The sequence below is a fragment of the Cavia porcellus genome, unplaced genomic scaffold, assembly GCF_034190915.1.
Source record: "Cavia porcellus strain 051 isolate PalLab524CR breed Dunkin Hartley unplaced genomic scaffold, mCavPor4.1 scaffold_7, whole genome shotgun sequence".
In the NCBI taxonomy this organism is placed as follows: domain Eukaryota; kingdom Metazoa; phylum Chordata; class Mammalia; order Rodentia; family Caviidae; genus Cavia; species Cavia porcellus.
Genome location: NW_026947490.1, coordinates 66,215,553 through 66,235,499, shown reverse-complemented (window position 1 = coordinate 66,235,499; position 19,947 = coordinate 66,215,553). Strand labels below are relative to the sequence as shown.

The window sequence follows — 19,947 nt, the reverse complement described above, 5'->3', positions numbered from 1 at the left end:
GAATCATGTCACCTTCGTCTTGGAAGATACTGAATAATCATTAGATTTCCTTGATGCTCTTGAAAAATAAGGTTTGTTGAACCCCGCCCAACCTGTGTACTTACACCCAGCAGGCAGGGGCTGTAACCTCCTCCTGAGATTCTGATGGGTGGCACAGGGGGCCTGCCCTATGCTGGCACCCACCCCTCCCACTGTAGCATCTTAGTCCAGTGCCATCGTCTTCCCTTTGCACCTGCCCATCTGCCCTGGGGCACTGGGCAGCCCTTTTTCCAGTCTGTCCAGCCAGGGCGTTTGTGTCTAGAAGAAGCACACTTCCGAAGGAGCTAAGAGTATTTTGAAAAGTGTCTTCCTTTGCAAAGTTTTTCTTTTTAACCACAAAGCCCCTCACCTACCTAAAATCCAGGAAAACTCTCGATGCCCCCTTCTTATTTTTATGGGCCCTCGTCTTCAGAGTTGTGTTTGGCTGAACTGCAGTTACTTGGGCCAGACACCTAGAGGGCAACAGTGCTACCTCCCCAACCTAGAGCCGTGAAAGTGGGGAGCTCAATTATCAGGGTGCAAGTGATTCTTCTGTGATTGAACCTGGCTCCCGGAGTTCACATCCAGTCCCTTCACTGCCATGCTGAGCCCAGGCTGCTCAGTCATTCTGTCACCCTGTGTCATCACTGGCACAGGAGGAGCTGGAGGAGGGGTAAAAGGAGAGAAAAAGCTCTGGGATATTTTCCCTGAGCGTACCTGGAACAAGAGTCACAGTGCTTTTGACGTTTCTGACCTGTCACTGCCCAAATGACCTCTCTCCTGGCAAGCATTCACATGCCACCCGGCACCTAGGGAAGACCCTCTTCTTCCCTGTAATGGGTAGAACAGCTGAGAATTGAGCTCGGGATATGAGTCCTGCTGACATCTGGGCTGCTTCCCTGGGGCAAATAGAATATTTCAAGAAAAACTAGTTGACATGTTGCTGACAGATTTCATACTGTTCTGTACCCCCACTTCCCTCTCTAAGCCATTTGATATCTCCTGGGACTTAGAGTCTGTAGAATGAGAGATTCTCCCTTTTTACATAATATCCATGTGTAACGTTGAACCTCCAAGCTGCCCCTAGTGTAAGGATCCCAAGGAATCAGCTGGCTCCCATCACCCTGAATTGATTCACTTGGATGAGACTAGAAGTCCTCCAAGGAGTTGCTTTGCTTCTAGGATATGTACTCCTTTGTCTCATCTGCAAGGTGCAGCAGAATCAGGACCCTGCATTTACCAAGTCTAGCAGTAACAAAGCGTGTCTTTAGAAAGGCTTCTGACCTTAGACAAACTCGTCAAATTTAGACTTCTCCTGGCTGAACTCTTTATTTTTTGTTTGTTTCTTACAATACTGAGATTTGATCCCTGAGCCTCATGCATGTTAGGCAAGCAAAACACTTCACTATAACTCTCACCCTGCAGCCCTTTGGATTTTTATTCTGATACAGGGTCTCCCCATGTTGGCCTCGATTGGCCTGAAGCCCATGATGCTCTTACCTTAGCCTTCCAAATAGCTGGAACTACAGGCCTGTGCCACCGTTCCCTCTGGTGATGCCTTCTTTCGTTCCCTGATCCTCTCCCAAATATTCTAGTATGTTACAAAATGTCAAATCACTTTTAACCTGAACAAGGGGTGGCACAGCCATTCCTACCAAAGCTAAAATAAGGCGCGGCTGGAACGAGGGACCACTGGACATGTTCTAGCAGTTGGTCCCACCTGAACGGTGCTGTGACCACATGGGCACCCTGCTTTTGTGCCTCAGACAGCTTGGGAAGGGCTTTTAGCTCTATAACAAAGTGCACCAAGCAGGGTGCCAAGATAGTGGGCAGGCTGCCTTCTCAGGGAAGAAAACCAAAGGGAGAATTCCAGCAGCGGGATTCAGGCAGGGCAGGCTGCGTGGGGCGCTCTGAGAGTGAGGAAGGAGAAGCAGTGTTCCTTTTAGGCACTTAGGGTATCAGAAGGGTAGCTTATTATTATCCCAAAATCCAGCACAGAGAATTGAATGTAGACCAAGTATTTGATGCAAAATAGTATCGTTGAAGTTGTTACCTAGAATAGCTTTACAACAATATGAGGAAATAACCACAATTTTCAATGTTTGTTGACATACATAGGGATTAAAAATGACTCGATATCTTGGGTTTGCTTTCAAATTTTGGCAGAGAAAGCTGAGAACAAGCAGATTTGGCCAAACCTTGGTGACTGTTGAATCTAGATGGTTGGTCTAGATTCACTTGGATGGAGGTTCATTGTAGCATTACCACTACTCTACAGATTTAATTTTTTTTCAAAATGAAAATAAATTTAAGTACTAGAATAAAATGTAGAAAAAACTCTTCATGACATGATTTTGGCAGGCTTGTCCATCTTAGAATCCAGACGTTAGAAAAGATTGATAAAAATCAACTATGCTTTTTAAAAAACTACTTTTGCACTTGTGAAACACCTCACCTAAGGGGGGGGCAAAAAGAAAATTATTTGCAACTCATATCATAGGCAATGGCCAATAAAAAGGAGATCCAGAGCTATAGTGAATGTTTACATTTTTAAAAAGTGTATTATAGGGAGAAACGTTAATGTCCCTCAGAAAACACATTACCTTCACGTTAAACACATCTGTTGTGTTGTTCTTGCCGCTTTCTGGAGCAGTTCTAGGAGTCCTCAAAGTGTCATCAAAAATATGGTGCATGCAGCTACCGAGTGTCACACAGCAGAAATGCAGGCTCCAAAAACATTACTCTGTGTCCTTACTTACGTTATTCAATACAGTTGCTACCATATGATTCTACCTTTGTTCCAAAGTCGCAATGACTGTAAAAACATCAATGTTTTGAATCAATCGAGGACACAAAGGCAGCCATGATAGTGCAAATGGAGTTTTCCAAAGAAGAGGACTGATAAGATTGTACAGCGTAATGCTCATGCTCGATGAGGAGCCCTTTGGCAGTTTCTGGGAGTGTTCTTTTAGGCACACTTATGTTCAGGGCCATACACTGCAGCTTTGTTTGAAATAACAAAATATAAAATGTCACAGCACCATTAACATTCACAGTGAGGGCCAAGTTAAGCCAAATGTGGGGTGAGTACAGTGAAGTATTATGTAGCCATGAAAATGAAGGTGTTTCTGCACCTGTTCAGGAAGATCTCCCACATTACCACTTCCTGTAAAAGAGAAAACAAACATTTGGTTGTATTTACTAACATAAAGCAACTATGGGAAGGACAAAAAAGAAACTAATAGCCTTTGACAAGGAAATTCTGGGCGAAGACTAGAATATTCCATTGTGAACCTTCTGATACTCTTTACCTATATTTTCATCACATGGATAAAAAAGGACAAAAGTACAGAGGCATTTCAAAGACAGTGCCTTGGGCCTATTACAGAGTCACCTTTGCAAATCAAGCCCTGGTTTTATGTACGACATCCATTCACCATCTAGTTTTATATGAAATTGAATAAAATTCTAAAAATAACAGTGAGGTCATTTAAAAACATACGCCTTGGGTCCCCCTTGAGTGTTCTCCTCAATATCGGTTTTGTTCCAACGAGGTCTGAGCAGGCCTGGACGGGTCCTTCGCTTTGCCCCAGTCCGATGTGACTGCTGTGGGGGGAGGCTGCTCCGCTCCTTCCCGCACCATTTCGTCACCTCCGTGACAACCCAGCCAGCCGCTGTAGTCACTGGATCCAGCACACCCTGACCTATGGGAGAAGCAATCAGAGGAGCTCCCTGCCGTAAATTACATCACGATTCTTGGGCACCATTTGTAGCCTGGAGCCAGGGCTTTTCCGCTGTGTTTCAGGCTTTCCATCAGGGGTCTGAATGCGAATGCTTTTCCCGTTATTGTTTCAAAGCTGCTTGTGAGTGCCTGTTTCCCATCATAACATGCCCCACGGCACTCTTTCTTACAATACAAAGATTCCTCTCTTCAGTCTTTGTACAAAACAAACTGAAAAACTCATCCCCTTACATTCCCCCTCCTCCTCCTCCTTCTTTACTCTTCATTGCGTTCCTTTATGTGTTGGGTGCAAGGAGGGGAGAGGTGGGCAGGGTTTGTGGGGCTCCTCCCCAGTCGTCCTCATCTGGGACAAAACACCATGCGTATCTGCACCCTTGTGCACCCGGCACTACCTTTTATTCACCTCCAAGTCAGTCCGCGTCTGAGGAGGGAACGCAGGCTCACAGCACCCCACAGTCTGATGCTAAGGAGTCCTTGAGGGAAGTGAAAAGATGTGGACAGTCGTGCCTCTCTGTTGTTTTTCAGTTAGGTTTCATCTTCTCGACCTGACCATTTGCATCATTAAACACTGTTGCAGACACCCCACGTCCACACTTTTCAGTTTGACACAGTTCATGGGTCAGAAGCCCTGACGCCCTTAGCCTTATACTTGTGCATGGAAACATCTGTGTTTTCTTTTGTGCCCAAATCATCCTGGTGGTGAGCACTTCACCTGACCAGTCCTTCTTTCAGAAGAAAAACCTGTAATGCTTCTAGGCCTGGGGGCTGCGTGCAGGCTGAGTGGGCATCAGAAGCTGCGCCCTGGGCAAGGTACACTCAGGAAACCACCAAGAAGGGTGTCCTGGCTCTAAGTTACTGCAAAACAACCCAAACTCTGTTGGCATGAAGTAGGAGTTTAGAAATGCTAATAAATCCACAAACTGGTGAACGCACAAAAACCACAATATAACCAAGGAGGTGCGTTTGGGAAAAAAGTTTTAAAAAGCTACCAAATCCACCTCAGAGTTACCAAACACTACCTCTAAATCAGATTCACAGTGACCCCAACAAGCAGCGAGCTCGTGGAAAGGGAAAGGGGAAGAGCAGAGGACTCGAAAGACAGCCAGCTGGCAGTGAGCAGGCGTACAGCGATCAGCGTCTTCATGTGTGCAGGAGAGAATGTGCAGGGGAGGGTGACCAGAGGGGAAAGGACAGGGGACTGTGTGAGAGCAGCAAGTGACAGTGACACCCAGCAACCGAGTCGTCAGAAGCCTGCACTGTGCAGAGCACCCGGGTCCTTTGCATAGCAGCCTTAGTGGGAATACGGGACTGGACGCCTAGCTCAAGCCCTGCACTGCAGGCTGTGCTCATGTTTGTCCTGAGTGTCTGGGCTCTTTGTCTCTGGGCTGCTCTGTGCACTGAGAATCCTCTGTGACTTGCCGCCAGTCGGCCGGCCCTGCATCAGAGCTGCACGTCCGAGGTTGACCCTTAGTGGAAGAACCTCACCTTCCCTACCTGGTGGCCAGGTGCAGGAGTGAGGAGCGTGCATAGCTCAGCTTACACATCTCCAGCGTCAGAGAGACCCTTAGGATGCAGTGGACCTGTTTTCCCGAAGAGTGGTTTAGAAGCACCCTCGTCGTAGATAAGTAATAGTACATTTTAATCTTTGTAATTATTTTCAGCTCCCATTTGGGGTTTGGTAAGTGTGACACATGTGCTGGCAATGGCACTGAAGTAAGCAAGCTAAATAAATGGGACTCCCAAGGCAGGTGGCTTCTTTTCCCGCCCTTATTAATGGACTTTACTTATGCTGGTGGTGGTAGCGCTGTTCTCTGGATGAAAAGCTCACATGCCTGTCATAACATGTTTCTCAGCTACAGAGGCTGAAAGCCACAACAAAATGCAAACGTTAACAGTGAGCACGGGAACAATGTGTATTAATGACTGGGAGGAGTGGAGCCAGGAAACATGATTTTAACAAGAGAGCACCATAGACATCAGGAGTGTCTCCGCACGCGGTTGTGTGAAATCGTGTTTGAAAGTACCACTGCGCACAGTCTGCGTGCTATAATTAAAGTGGAACTTCACAGGCACATTCGCCGCCATCCCACAGATCAAGGTCTCTAACTGTGGTCTACAGCAGACGTCCCCGAGCATGGAGCCCTGGAGAGGGCGCTGTAGAGAACCATAGAGGGTTAGGAGGCCTTTCCCAGCTGTCTCTCTTCCTTCCTGCTTCGCTGCCCTTTGTCCAGTTGTGTTTCTATCATAATTCCATTACTTAGTTTTTGTGTAGGGATCTTTTTCTCCAGTATTCCATGATCTGAGAATAACTTTTTAATAGCTTGCTAATAGTGTTTGTTTCACGTGCATTGCTACGTGACACATTTCATGTTAACCATGCTGAGGTCTGAAAAAGCAAATCGATTCTTAGATTCCCGTGTGTGCGTCCGTCAGCCCCTTAGTAACCCATGTGTAATAGGACAAAAGTGGAGGGTTAACTCAGGACTGTACACTGACTCACCTGGAAGCTTCCCGAAGTTCCAGGGCCAGGGTCCCACCCAGGGATTCTGCTGCCCTTGGGCTGGGTGTGGTGGGGCATGGGCCAGTTCAGGCTATGCTGCCTGGGAGATTTTACCAATTAGCTACAGTTGAGAATCACAGAACAAGGGACTCTTGAAGTCCTTCTAATCCTACATTTAATTCTACCACAAGACCACCAATAAATTCAACTGCCCCTTGTTGATTCCTATTTGGGCTCATATATAACTGGTGTCCAAAATTCAGAATAATATTTTTTAAGTGCTTGGGATAGAAGCGAGGGCCTGATGCATGCTAGGCAAGCACTGTACCCCTGAGCAGTACCCTTACTAGCCCCTCGGGTACATACAGTTAGGTGGTCTTCATAAAAGTTCCATTCATTAGTGTATTTTATAAGCATGTTCATGCACACGATTACCCCATTCCTACCTTCTCTTCTTCCCTAGAATGGCAGACTTTCAGAGTGGCCCACCAGATGCCAGGGGGCTTGAGTTAGAAATCGCCTTGCCTACTCTAGCACTGGTGAACTTTTTCCACACAAACCACATCTGTCTGGCTTCTGTATCTGTCTGGCTTTCTTTTGTATCTGCCTAGAAGAATCCAAAAATTTGGGGAATGGAAATAAGACACTGCAAAAAAAATCCATAAATAAGAAATAATAAAAATAAAAAATGAGTACAGCCAAAAAGCAGTTTTTCTCACATAGGGTTGTAGCTCATTATAGTGTTTGCTTAGTACATAGAAGATCCAGGGTTCATCCCAGCGCAGAGAGAACCAGAAGAAAAGGAGGGAAGAAGGGTGGGGAGAGGGAAGGAGGAAATTGTCATAATTTAGAACTTTAGAAAGAGAGGGGCTGGGGATTTAGCTCAGTGGCATAAGCACCTGCCTTGCAAGCAGGTTGTGAGTTCGATCCCCGGTACCGATAAAAAAGGAAAAAAAAAAAAGAGGGGGGATCATCATGTTTTATATCTTGTTCTACATTTCCCCGGCAAGAAAGAAAATAGCTGTTTTCTGGGCCTCCACCCGAGGTTCAAGGCTAAGCTAGGAGCTGCGCGCTGTGCCAAGACCCTCTCAGCCTGGGCCTCCTGCACTTGCTCTGACCGGTCACTGCGGAGATGAAGTATTCCTGCTACAGAAAACTTTTCTTTTCTTGGCCAGATCAGCATGATCAAATGTTTTTAAAGCTAAACAAAATGACATATTGTCTTGCAAGAATTACCCACACCCTTGCATCAATTAAAAAAACTGAGCTGCTGCTGAAAGCCAGTGGGAGAGGCGAGTTTGGGCTCAGAAAGATGCCCAGAGGCATCTGTAGATAGCATTGTTCCTGTCAGATTTTGGCTGAGCTGGTGTGTGCATTAGCTCATGTTCCAAATCTGTCACCAGAAGAATGCAGTGAGAATTTTGTTTCAGTCTTCTTCCTCTCTAACTTCAGCCTGCCTCAACCGGAGTCCAGAACTGCACAGAAACCAGCAGTTTGGAATAAAGCAGGCTTTTCACATGATAGAGGCACCTCCTATCGCCCTAATCGCCCAACACAGATTCCTAGGCCCTGTTGCCCAGAGGTAACTAGTACTGTGGTTCAGGTCAGAGGGGATTCATCTCATTCCTGGTGTCCTCGATTCTCCACTGACACTGAGAATCCCAGAGAGCACTGCAGCCACCGTGATGGCTGCCATGATGGGGTGCAAGTTGGTCATTCCTCATGGAGAGTGCTAGCATCAAGTTCCCTGTGCACTGTCAAATGCAGCAAAAGTTCATTTCCTTTTCAGGCTGAGTAATACTCATTAAAAGTATGTACTGCCTCTTGTTTAACCCTGTCTCCAGCCATAGCCATGAGCCCTGGGGTTGCTCACACTGTTTAGATGTTTGGAATAATGCTAGGAGAACTTGGGTACACAAGTTCCTCTCTGAGACCCAGCCTTTGTTCCTCTGGTCACCAAGCTCTGAGGAAGTCATTGTCCTCATCCACGGCGTGAGGTCCGTGATACTTAACTTCATCCCTGCAGAACCACATCGAGCTGTATGGGCTAAAGGACTTTGTAAATTAGGAAGTACTTTATGGTGTTCATTTTGTGGAGTGAAGGTCAAATGAGACATCTGAAGCACTGTGCAAGCGGTTAAACACTGGATAAGTGGAAAGTGGCCATGTTATTAATGGATGCCTACCACAAGAAGATGTCTGTACTTGGCTCAGAATGAGAATTTGGGTTCCATTTGTGAGATGGTTTGTCAGTGGAGGGTACAGGAGGGATAGGGAGGCCCTCTAGTTGGGTTCCCAGTGGGCTGAACCCTGATACGTCTTTAGGTATGGCATCATCCCCCCACCATGGAGCTGTTCATACAGAAGGAATTCCCATAGCGAATAAGGGTGTCTGGCACGTCTTGTCTTCTCAGGTGTAACATCTGCTTGTACACAAATGACTTCATCATGAATGAGCATTAAGATACTTTGTTTGAAACTGCAGAAAAAGAAGTGTGGCCTGGCCCCTGAGCACGTCCTGTGGAAACAGAAAAGATCTGGCAGTGAAGTGTACCCAGGAACCTTGGCCATGGGCAGGAGAGTAGAGGAGGCTGCTGTTTCTTAAGGACACAAATCTCAGTGTAAGGCAAAGGGAAACAAGGCCATGGTATCAGTCACTTTTCTGTTCCCAGGACGAAATACCTGATATCCACAGTTTAAAGCATGGGGTTTATTACGGCTCATGGTTTCAGTAGGTTTAGTTCATGGGCACCTAGCTCAAAGGCAGAAATGCATGGCAGAAGAAAACTTCTCTATTTAAGGCAACCAAGAAGCAAAAAGAAGGGAGGAACCAAAGAAAGATTCATACCTTCCAAGGCCATGCCTCCAGAGACCACTTCCTGTACCAGGGCCCGCCTGCTAACTGCACAGGCAGCTCTAAACTCTTCTGTGGATTAACTCACTGGTGAATGCAGTGCTGTATGTTCTGGTCACCTTGTAAAAGCACCACCTCTGAACACAAAACTTTTGAGGGGACATTTTAGATGTAAACCACAACAGCAGTGAAACAGGGATGCCTGCAGGAGGAAGCCTATGTCTATGAGTCACTTCATGACTGGTGGCCTGGCACCCTGGGTCCTGTGTGCCATGTTTGGAGGGACAGTGTGATCTGAGAACTCCTGATGTATCCATGGTTATAGAGGGGCTTCCCGGGCTAGAATTAGATGCCTTAAAATTATGGTTTTGCCTTAGTGTATATGTATTTTCATCCTGAAAGATGAGTTTCAAAAATTTGCCCACCCAGAAGATGTTTCATTCTGATTTTACATTTGTGGTTGCTCTTTTCTCCATTGTGCACATAGTAGGATGAATGGAATCTGCTTTCTTTGGTACTAAACCGATAGTGACTGCCTGTACACTCCTTTACAAAGGAGCACTGCTGTGGTGAGCCACATGCCTGCCCTCAGGCAGCCTCTCTGTGCCGTGGTGTGCCATCCATTGTCTCTGGGTATGTGCATCTCAGTGCTTTCATGTCCCCTGTCCTCACCTGCGGGCTTCCCTCAGCAGAGCCCACCTCACTCTGAGGGTACGTGGCTGGGTGGGCCTCGACTAACTCCTGAGGACCGGAGCCCGCCCAGCTCCTCCCATCCGAGTCACATTTCTTTGCCTCCTGAGGCAGCTATCTCTGTTCTGGTGAGCAGAGGTGGCTCTTCCAAAGTCTCATTTAGGAGGATCCGAAATGCCATAAAGGACTTGGGTTTAGGGTTCCTGGTTTAGGAGAACTGGGAAAGCAAAGGTGTAACTAGGAGACAAGGAGGTACCTTCATCACTGGACTAGTGCTGCCTCCCAGCCCCAGCCTGTGGTTGTCATCTTCCAGAATGTTTTCAGCCTATGAAATACAGCAGGGACTAGAATTCTACAGTATGGTGTCTGTGTGTGTGTGTGTGTAAATATTTTTAAAGCAGTTTCAGGTTCACAGCCAAATAAGCAGAAGATACAGGGATTTCCCTATAGCTGCAAGCCCACTAGTCCTGCCTTTCCCGTCATGACTGCCCGCAGAAGGGTATGTTTGGTGCAATCAGTGAACCTGCATTGACCCACCATGATCAGCCATGATCAGCCACATTGCATAACACTTGTGTTATGCAACCTATGGATTTTGACAAGTTTAGAGCACCAAATGCCCACCATTATAATACTGTCCTGAAATAAACCCCTCTGCTCGACCTGTTCATCCCCCTGCCTTCCCCACTCTGCCAGGCCTTGGCCGCTAGTGATCTTCTGACTGTCTCCAAAGTTTTGCCAAGCTTTTAGAATTGGGTAGACATTAAGAATAAAACAACTCTTCTGAATCCCCAAGTACAGAAATTCCATTTAACATATTACCATCTTTTTTAAAATGCCAGGATGTATTGACTATTTCTTGTTCTGTGTGTGGTGTTAGAGATTCTTAATAAACTTTGACACATTGTCCAAAATAATATGTTTCTAATTTGGGAGGTCCCATAAGGAATCATTCTTTAACTTAGAAGTTTGGAGGTAAAGGTAGAATTTCTTGAGCCCCGAGAATTCCTGGGCAGAAAGGCCACACAAGGAGGGAGTGGTGGGCATTGGACAGCTTTGAGTTGTGAGAACCTCTGTGGTTGGGTCTCAGTGAGACAGCTTCGTTATGGAGGACCTGAGTTTCATGGAGAGGCAGCCCGACCCCCATGCATGGCCTAACCTTACTTAGAATCACCCCACTGGGCAGCGGGGGAGTGAGAGATGCCCTTCAGTTCCTCCCAGAAGTGTTCTAGGAGCTGCAGGGACATCAGCCTAGGTCCTCCATGTAAGGGTTCCAAGGTGGCTTTCAGACACTTCATAGTTGACTTCCAGCTGGCTCCAGTAATAGCCCACAGAGACTCTACAGTGTTTGTTTTCATTTTTAAAATAGTGTAAAGTTTTATGAAATAAAACTGTAGTGTAATGATAGTGTAAAATTACAGTCCCTATGTTTTTGCATAATTGTCTTCTAACTATACAAATATCAATGTGGCTCTCAAAAACTTTTAAACACAATCCAAATAAGAGGATCAAATCTTTGTGGGAGTGTTTAAGCCTAGGTCGCCATCTTAGATGACTTTCAATGCGACCCTAAAAGCCCAAAGTTGTACTCCTGTTTAAAATTTCAGTCAGTGGATTAATAAATTGGAACTTGGGAAACTTAGGTTAATTTAAACCTCTGTCCTCCTTCCTTTTGACAGATCTGAAGAATAACCTAGATTAGAACGTAAATCGGTAGAATGAACTGTAGGCATTGGCTATGAAGAAAATACTTTTTTTAATTATTTGAATTTTGTTAAGACTTAAAATTTAATCATCACACACATTTTGTTTGAAAATCAAGTAAGCTGCTTTTCCAAAAAGAAAGTTCTACCTAACTATGCTCAGTTGAATATTTTAACTTTACTTGTTTATGCTTACTATTAATTTGGATCCTGTATTAGAGCTTACAAAATGTGCCCGCTTCCTACATAACTCTGAGGCCCCATAACCTTGGGGTCTCCATGTCAGGGGCCTTTCTATTAATGGAAGAATCTCAGTAGCAAGAAACTGAATGTTGCCCATAGAATTTTAAACAGAAATGAGAACCAGTATGTGTCGAGCTTTTGTGAAATTTCACGCTCGTAGGAGACTCTCCTGCTCCCTGGCTTGTGAAATATCCAAGAGGCTTTGTTTTATAGGTTATGTATTGGGTGTGTTGTACTTTCACACTTAAAACAGGGAATATCAGCCCAGCAGAATAAACCCTTCAAGTGCTGTGAACATGCTGCCCGTTTCTGGGTCCAGCATGGAGTAGCAGCAGAGCCACAGCTCCCTCCTGAGCCAAGGGCAGCACAGCGGGCATCCAGGGTCCCCACTTCCCCAAGGGGGTGCCAACCCTGCCTCCGTAGCTTCACCCAGCCAAGGCCAGTGCTCCAAGTTGGCATGAGAATCCTGCTCGCTGGCTTGGTGTATTCTACAGCACCCAGCATCTGTAAGAACTGATGTATTGCAGAAATTATCCTTCTGATGTCGCGAGTATTTTTAAAATGAGGCTCTGAGTAAAGAGTAGGAAAACAAGTATTCTTCAGTGTGTGAGTTAATGATGATTATTTTGTCTGATGTGAGATTCTGAATAAAATGTTTGCACAGTTGCAGTGTTTGCATAGGACCCTTTTATTATGGTCTATTATTGCATTAATATAGAGACCTGTTCCTTTTTTATTATGGTCTATTATTGCAGTAATATAGAGACCTGTTCCTTTTTTATGAGACTGCCTCACTGTTATCACTGTAAATGTTTTAGTTCATAGTGTGGACCATTGAGAATAGCAACCCTCCTTTCTTTTAGCTGATGGTAAAACCTGTTGGTTGGATTCTTGAGTTTGCCTTCTTAGGCCCATAATCATTTTATTCCTCAGGTACTTAGAGGGCACAGTGGCGAGGCTCTGAGCTGAGGAAAGGGTGGGGACCCAGAATGGCAGGAAAGTAGGTGGAGAGAGAAGCTGGCAACCAGGCACTGGCATTTCCGGAGTATTTGCTCTTTCATGTACATAAAATACATTATGCCTGCATGAAGGCAAAAGCAAATCACAGTACAGTCATGTTTGATGCGTTTATCACTAGAATTTGAGCCTGTGTGGTCAGAAAGTTGCTCTCACAGTATCCCCAGCCCCAGAACAAGGTTTGGTCTACAGGGTACTCAATAAATTATTGAAGGACTGAACAAATAAATGAAGCAATATACTAACTCTTAAATTTTCACATATTCTTGGGCATGATCAAGCTGCCCTGAACAGAAATGTCCTAGCTGCAATGTTGCCAGTGAATTAAGAGTAGCCTTCTTTGTAAAGCTGATTTTGGGAGGCGCACCAATTTATTTCCGCCACTAGGGGGCGACATAGTGCAGTCAAGGAATGGAGTTTTTAAGGAATTCTTTAAAAGAAAGGTTTAATACTTTCATGGAGACTCCTGGATGTAGATAACTGTAAGCTAAACTAAAACTGCAGGAGTAGGTTTCCAGCTGCATTAGTGTATTTTAACCTTAATACACAGGTTAATCATATGTTCAAGTTAAAAATATGTCCATAAAAATAGCGTGATAATGTGCTTAAAATAAAGCAGTGTATAAATAGATAGCAAATGACCATTTAGGTTTTTTTTTTTTGCAGTGCTGGGGATTAAAGCTAGGGTCTTGCATATGCCAGGCAGGTGCCCTGCCGCAAAGGACACCCCAGTCCTGATAGAGTGCAGAATCATTTTACGATCACTTCCTGCCATGCTACGCTATGGATACATAGCGTGTGTGTCTGAAATAAAAGGGTACACTATAGATTGGAAAGTGAAGAGACCCTTTCCTCTTCAGAACAGAAGATCTGATTAAAACCCATCATTTTGTCCTGGTAGTTGGCAGTTTTCATGTCAAGGGGAAAAGCCAGTGGTTCCAGCTCTGCTACCAGAGAGTGCCTAAATCTGTACCTGCATAACTAGGTGTCCGTTGCTGTTTTAATACAGTCTAGTGCATGAATAGCTGTCTTGTGCTGGAAACCTGTTGGGCAAGCTCGCTTAACTCAGAAGTACCCGTGGGAGGGCCCATCAGGGATATCTCTGTTGTTACCCAGAGTCAGTCACAGGGACTATAAAGAGAGGAATTTTCTTTTACAGTATCGTATTTAATTAAAGCAAACTCCCTGTTAGTTCCTTCGACATTGCTAGTGATTTAGGAAATTATTCTTGGATTACCATCGTCACTTTGCAGTTCCTGTGGTCTTGAGGTCTGGCTATGGAGGAACAATAGAGTGAACCCTGGCCGCCTGCAGCCCCAGCCCTCTTTAAGGAGCCAGGGCCTCTTTAAGGGGTCCTGCGTGCCCATGCTGGTGCCCATGCTGTCACCCAGCTGTGGCTCTTCCTCTGCCTTATCTACTTTAGAAGAGATGAAGCTGTTTCCCTGAGTGTCAAGGCCGAGGGCAAAGGTGTGTAAAACCGTGTGGCAGCTAATGAAACTTTCTAAAATTACGCTTTCCGAGCCGCTGGCCCAGAGCAGAAGGCCGGTATTTTGGGGTCCAGTCCCGTGTGCTTGGTTGTCTCTACTTTGCCATAAACATCTAGAAAGAAACTCTTAGTCCCCCCATTATAGAATCCCCACAGGACTACTTTGCCTTGGTCAACTCTGAGTTAATGAAAATGCATGAGTATGTAGTAGGGATCCACTTTTCATAACTCCTGCTTCAAAAACCCCAGACTTGCATTCCTCAGAGATACAAGAACTGATGCTGTATGTTGAGTTATTAGAAAATTACCAAAAAAAATATATATACAGTAACATGAAAATGTGAATATTAAAATAAGGTGACATGATGTGGCTTTTTGCTATTAAAGACTCGGTTAGGACACAGTAAACTCTGGTGAGCGCCGGGGTGGAATGCCTTCAGACAAGAAAGGGACTGAGGGCCAACAGTTAGGGACATGTCAGTGATGAATGTGCGGAGATTCATCACTCCAGATCTGTTCTTTTCCTTATATAGAAGTACAAGGGGCCTGGAGAATGGGAGTGTCTCCGAGCCTGAACTTTATGGAATTAAGAATATCCAAGCCTGGTCTGCCCAACTACTCAGCCTCCTTTGTTGAAAATAGAGAAATTTCGTTTTGCTGGCACTTACTTGTCTTCCCGAGAGCAGTGGCTCCTGCACTGCACCTGACCCAGTAACTCTTCTAAGCATCCAGGACAGGCAATCTATTTGTAGGCAGTGGGGTGCTATTTTGAAGTCAGCGAGCCTCAGGGAGTCACATGCATGCTAAATAAATCCCTGTACAGATGGACTTTTTAGTGAGCTTTCTGATGAAGCTGGAGAAAAAGGCTGGGAGAAGTCAAAGAAGCCAAAAGAAGATTCTCCTTAACAGCCTGGCTTGCTGGCCACTGCTCAAGTGATGCTTTCTTTAACCCAGTAAACTGAGCCTGTGGCTGGAGCACTCAGACCTCAGAGGAATTTCTATTATTATGGAAATGGACCAAGAGTACGGGCCCTTTAACAGTTGTTGGCAAAGTGTAACCCTTTGTCTGCCAAAGGTGCGGCTCTGGCTTTGCTGGCCAGCCCAGTCTGCAGGGTAAACAGTGGGCGACCAGGAGCCAGCCAGTCAACTTGCAGTGGCCTTATTAGGCAGGCCAAAGAGCTTGCATCTGGGGACAGACTGGCTGCCTCACCACCAGCAGAGGGCATGTGGAGCTGGAGAGCCCCGGGGACTTGGCCTGGTACCTTTGCCTTCCTTGTGCTCTGTGGTGACAGCAAGGTGGACTCATCCTGTTGCTGTTTCAGAGCCGAGACTGAGCATGCGGGAACCCTGAACTCCACTTAACTCTTCTTCTCTTTGAGCTCTTCCCTCACATGGTGCAGTAACTAAACATGAGGGAAGATGGCGCTTCCTGGACTGAAATTTGGGTTCAGGCAGCTCAGTTTCTTCCACAGGTGTGGCTCAGGAACCAAAGCTTCATGTTGCACGTGCAATTGATAAGCAAATAGAGGAGGAGCCTGTGTTTCACCCCAAGGCAGGAGGCCTCGCCTCCAACAAGTGTGTGCCTGTTGCTGGTCTCCACAGCTTCTTGTTTGTTGAGTTTAATGTTTCTGCTTTTGGTGTAGTAGTTGGACAGTAAACCAAGAAGAAAGGAGCAAACCACAACTGCATCTTTTATTTCCCTTTTCACTGTGCTGGGGATCAGACCCAGAGCCTCATGCATGGTGAGCAGACATTGTACTACTTAGCTACATCACCAGCACACGTTCTAACTTCGCAATGAGAGCCGGACCCAAATGGATTGTACTGCTTTCATCAGTTATGTTTAATGATTCCTTAGTTATTGTAATAAGTGAACGATGCCAGTGGTGCAATAATAAGTGTAAAAAACAGTAGGACAATTTATCTTCCCCCAAAACCCTGAAGCTTACACACTTCACACAGTCACAGCTCCAAGGCGTCAGCTCCTGTGCTGGTGTTTAGAGACAGGAGGAAGGAAATGCCCAGTGCCGTGTCTTGTAGGAAGCGAATCCTCGCAGTAATCCTGCAGTGATGCTCCTTCCAGTGCTGGCTGCTCTCAGCTTCTAGGGACCTGGGTCTCAGCACACCCGGGAAGAATGGCTCATCTATGAGGGACAGGCACATGCACATGACTGGAGCACTGGAAGGAAGAGGAGGACAGGAAGCCATCAGCAGGTAGCAAGCTGGTTAAGGACCTCGGCACTTGGAACACACGCATCCCTGACTTCACAGGAGACATCCTTATCTAGAATGCGAACTCACGGAGGGTAGGAACTCAGTATCCATGCTAGCACCTGGCAGCCTGACTGTGGGTGCTCAGCACATCCTGTGCAGGAAAGGATGTGCTCTGGAGATGGAGTGAACACGGTCGTCCCCTGATATCCATCAGTGCAAGGACCCTGGAAGACCCCCAAACCCAAGGACACTCATGTACCTTATATGGGACAGTGCAGTACCAGCATGTAACTTACATACACCTTCCGCATACTTGAAATCATCTCCGGAGTATTTAGAATACTTCATACGGTATATATGCTGTGTAAGTCATCATTATACTAGATAGCTTGGGGGAGCAAGGGCAAAAGTCTGCTTGTGTTCAGTACAGATGCAACCATTATAGGCTTGACTGTTTTACTGATGCAGAAATGCAGAGGACCATCTAACCCGAAGGGTTATGCAGCTAGGGGAAAGCATTAGCCAGAATTCACATCCTCCTCCCAACCACAGCTCTCCTGCATATCCCGACCACTCCGTTTCACTAACTTCGGATGTCACTAGCCAGTGTGATGTGGTGGCTGGAAGGTCATGCCTAGTATTTTGTGACTTATCACAATAATGAATGTACCTGTGTTTGTTTTGTTTTTTTCTTGGTGGTCCTGGGGATTGAATCTAGGGCCTCACACTAAGCTCCATCCAAGCCCTTTTCTGTTTCTTATTCTGACACAGGGTCTCACCAAGGCTGGCCTCGAACTTGTGATCCTCAGCCTTCAGCGTAGCTGGGATTACAGTCGTGTGCCCCACACCCAACTGTCTGTGTTAGGTCCCAGTCAGATGTTGGAATGATGAGAGACACAGGCTCTGTGTGAGGGAGGACCGTGTGAGCACATGCACGCTTCTGAGGAGACATACCCTGCCTGAAACACAGTATCTTGGTGTTGGGAGAGATGAGAATTCAATTTATTTTTCCTCCATTGGCTTCAGACTGGCTCTGATGTTTCCTTGTGGCCTGGCTAGGACCCCTGTGCAATGGGTCCATGTAAGCTCATGCCACTGTGAAGCCCTGTTCTCATTCCATCCCTTGGGCCATTGTCACCTCTTTCCAGGGCTGCCTCTCCATTCCCCTCCTGCCCTGACTTTCTTCCACCTGAGCTCACCTGGCTCCTTCCCCAGGAAGCCTTCTCTCATCTGACTCATCCTGATTGTTCTATTTTCCCACTCCTGGGTTTAACATTGTGAAGGCCCTATGTTGTCGCTTTTCAGCTTTGAAGCCAACCAGAATCTTCTGGGGTAAGGAAGAAAAGCATGTGACTCAGAGGGCTGCTCCCATTTGCCATCATCTCGCAGCCAATATCAAACTTCCCTAGCAGGATAAACAGGTCGTTAGCTGTTCTAGCCCAGTGAAGAATGTGTCCGTGATTCTCTGGTCTTAATCTTCCCATGCCACCCATACCGTGGGCACAGGATCTGCTTTCTTGGAGCTGCCCTCCCCTGGACCAAGACGAATTCAGGAACCCTCATGGCCCTGCCCAGCCTCAACACACATTCTGGAATCTGTTCCCAGAGCCTGGGTTACATCCTGGGTACCCACTAATGTGACTCACGAGGAGCATCAACAACATTAGGGCTGGCAGGTTGCTGAGTATTTCTTGGCATGGCACACCCCTATTTGTTGTGGTTGTCAACTGTTATTTCCATGAAGATGCCCTTCTGAGGTCAGAGAGACCCCAAATCACTCCAAGCTGTTTCTTCACATCACTCAAGTGAGCTCCAGAACTGCCTGGGTCTATCAGGTGTCATTTTATGTATTTACTGTCTGCCATCTGGACTCCCAGACTCATAAAATATTCTCGTAGCTGATGACTCAGTGTTTCCTTGCTTTCTGTTCCTGTGAAAGCCATCAGCAGCGAGCACTAAATGATGGGAGTTGGCAGAAGCTTCTCATGCTCCCTGGACGGCTGTAACCATGTCAGCCCCTTTCCCCTCCACGCGAGGTCTCCTTTCCAGGGAGAGTGGAGATGACGTGATGGTACGCCCCTCACCGTGCTCCACTGTGGATTTCACCCAGTGGCACTTAGACACGTTTGTCAAATCATTGCTGAAGAGGTCATGGTGGCAGGTACTTTGTGTAGGGCACAGATATTTTTGGAGCCTCCCTAACCTTGCAGACACAGCGAGCTGGCCCCACACCATCTACCTCAGTGACATCCAGTGCAGCTCCCAGAGCTTATCCTGGTCTTGTGTCAGCTTATGACTTACCTTCCATGGACTGTTCCTATTATGGCCAAATGTGCACATGGAAAGCTCAATGTCCGCTACTCTTCAGTGGTAAAGGGTACTTTGCATTACCATGTAGCCATCACCAGCATTTGTCACCCCTTAAACAGTGCTTCTTCCACCCCTGTCAAAAACCTTTCTCCCATCTGAATGCATGCATTTGACTTCTCCGGGGACCGCATACAGTTTTTGACTGGTTTATTTCACTTAGCCTGATTCTCTCAGCTTCATCCGTGTTATAGCATGTATCTGAATATTCTTTTTAAGGCTGAGTAATATCTTATTGTGTGTGTATTTCATCATTTATTTTATTTGTCTCTTCTTACAATGCTAGGGATCAAACCTAGGGCTCCATGCCTGTCACTGGAGCACCTGAACCACTGAGCTGCACCCTCAGTCTCCAGAGCACATTTACAACAGGGAAGTGAGGTCTGTACTGCATTCTTGCTCTGAGTCTCTCTTGGCCATTCTCTGAGGTACCTGGATTTTTCTTCCCAAGAATCACTAGCAATAGATTCAGTATCCACCAGAAATCAAAATGTTGAGAGAGAATTTTCTCTACAAATGTTCACATGACTCATTTGAACTTTATTTTAAAGACATCAGTAAGTCTTTGAGGGAAATGAAATAAGCCTTTGCTTCAAAAAAGAATTCTCAGGTATGCGAAAGCTGGCATGATTTTCTTTCAATGCATCTGCTGAAGAAGTGGCTGTGAGCTGTAATATGTCTCATCGCTGAAAGTGCTTTTGCCCCTTTCATCTCCACATCTGTGCTCTGTTTTAAATTACCTTAAGAAGTGATGTAACACGAAATTTTATTTGCAGACTTGTCCAAAATATGACTACCAACCCGAGCTTATGAGACCTTTTTCAGGGCGTGCAGGAGGAGAAATGGATCACAGCACGGACTCTGAAGCGTGTGGCTAGGCAGCATGCGATAAAAGGAAAATGAGAGGGCTAAATGGGCTTCCTGCTGGTGGGATTACCTCACGTCAGGCAGTTCTGCTGCCGATTAAGGGTCTGGGCACATAAATAGAATCCACCAGAGAAAATGAGAATACCATTTATGGCTGGTTCTGGCATACAAAATACCCCTTCACTGGGCTATAAAAATCCATCTTTAACTTTGGAATTGAAGCCCAGCCATCATCTTTAGTAGCTT

General features: G+C 46.0%; 1 protein-coding gene across 27 annotated transcripts in view; it reads left to right on the top strand.

The window, feature by feature from the left end:
* Svil (supervillin) overlaps window positions 1-19,947 on the top strand; it is a 206,256-nt gene that overhangs the window by 85,710 nt on the left and 100,599 nt on the right. The window lies entirely within an intron of this gene.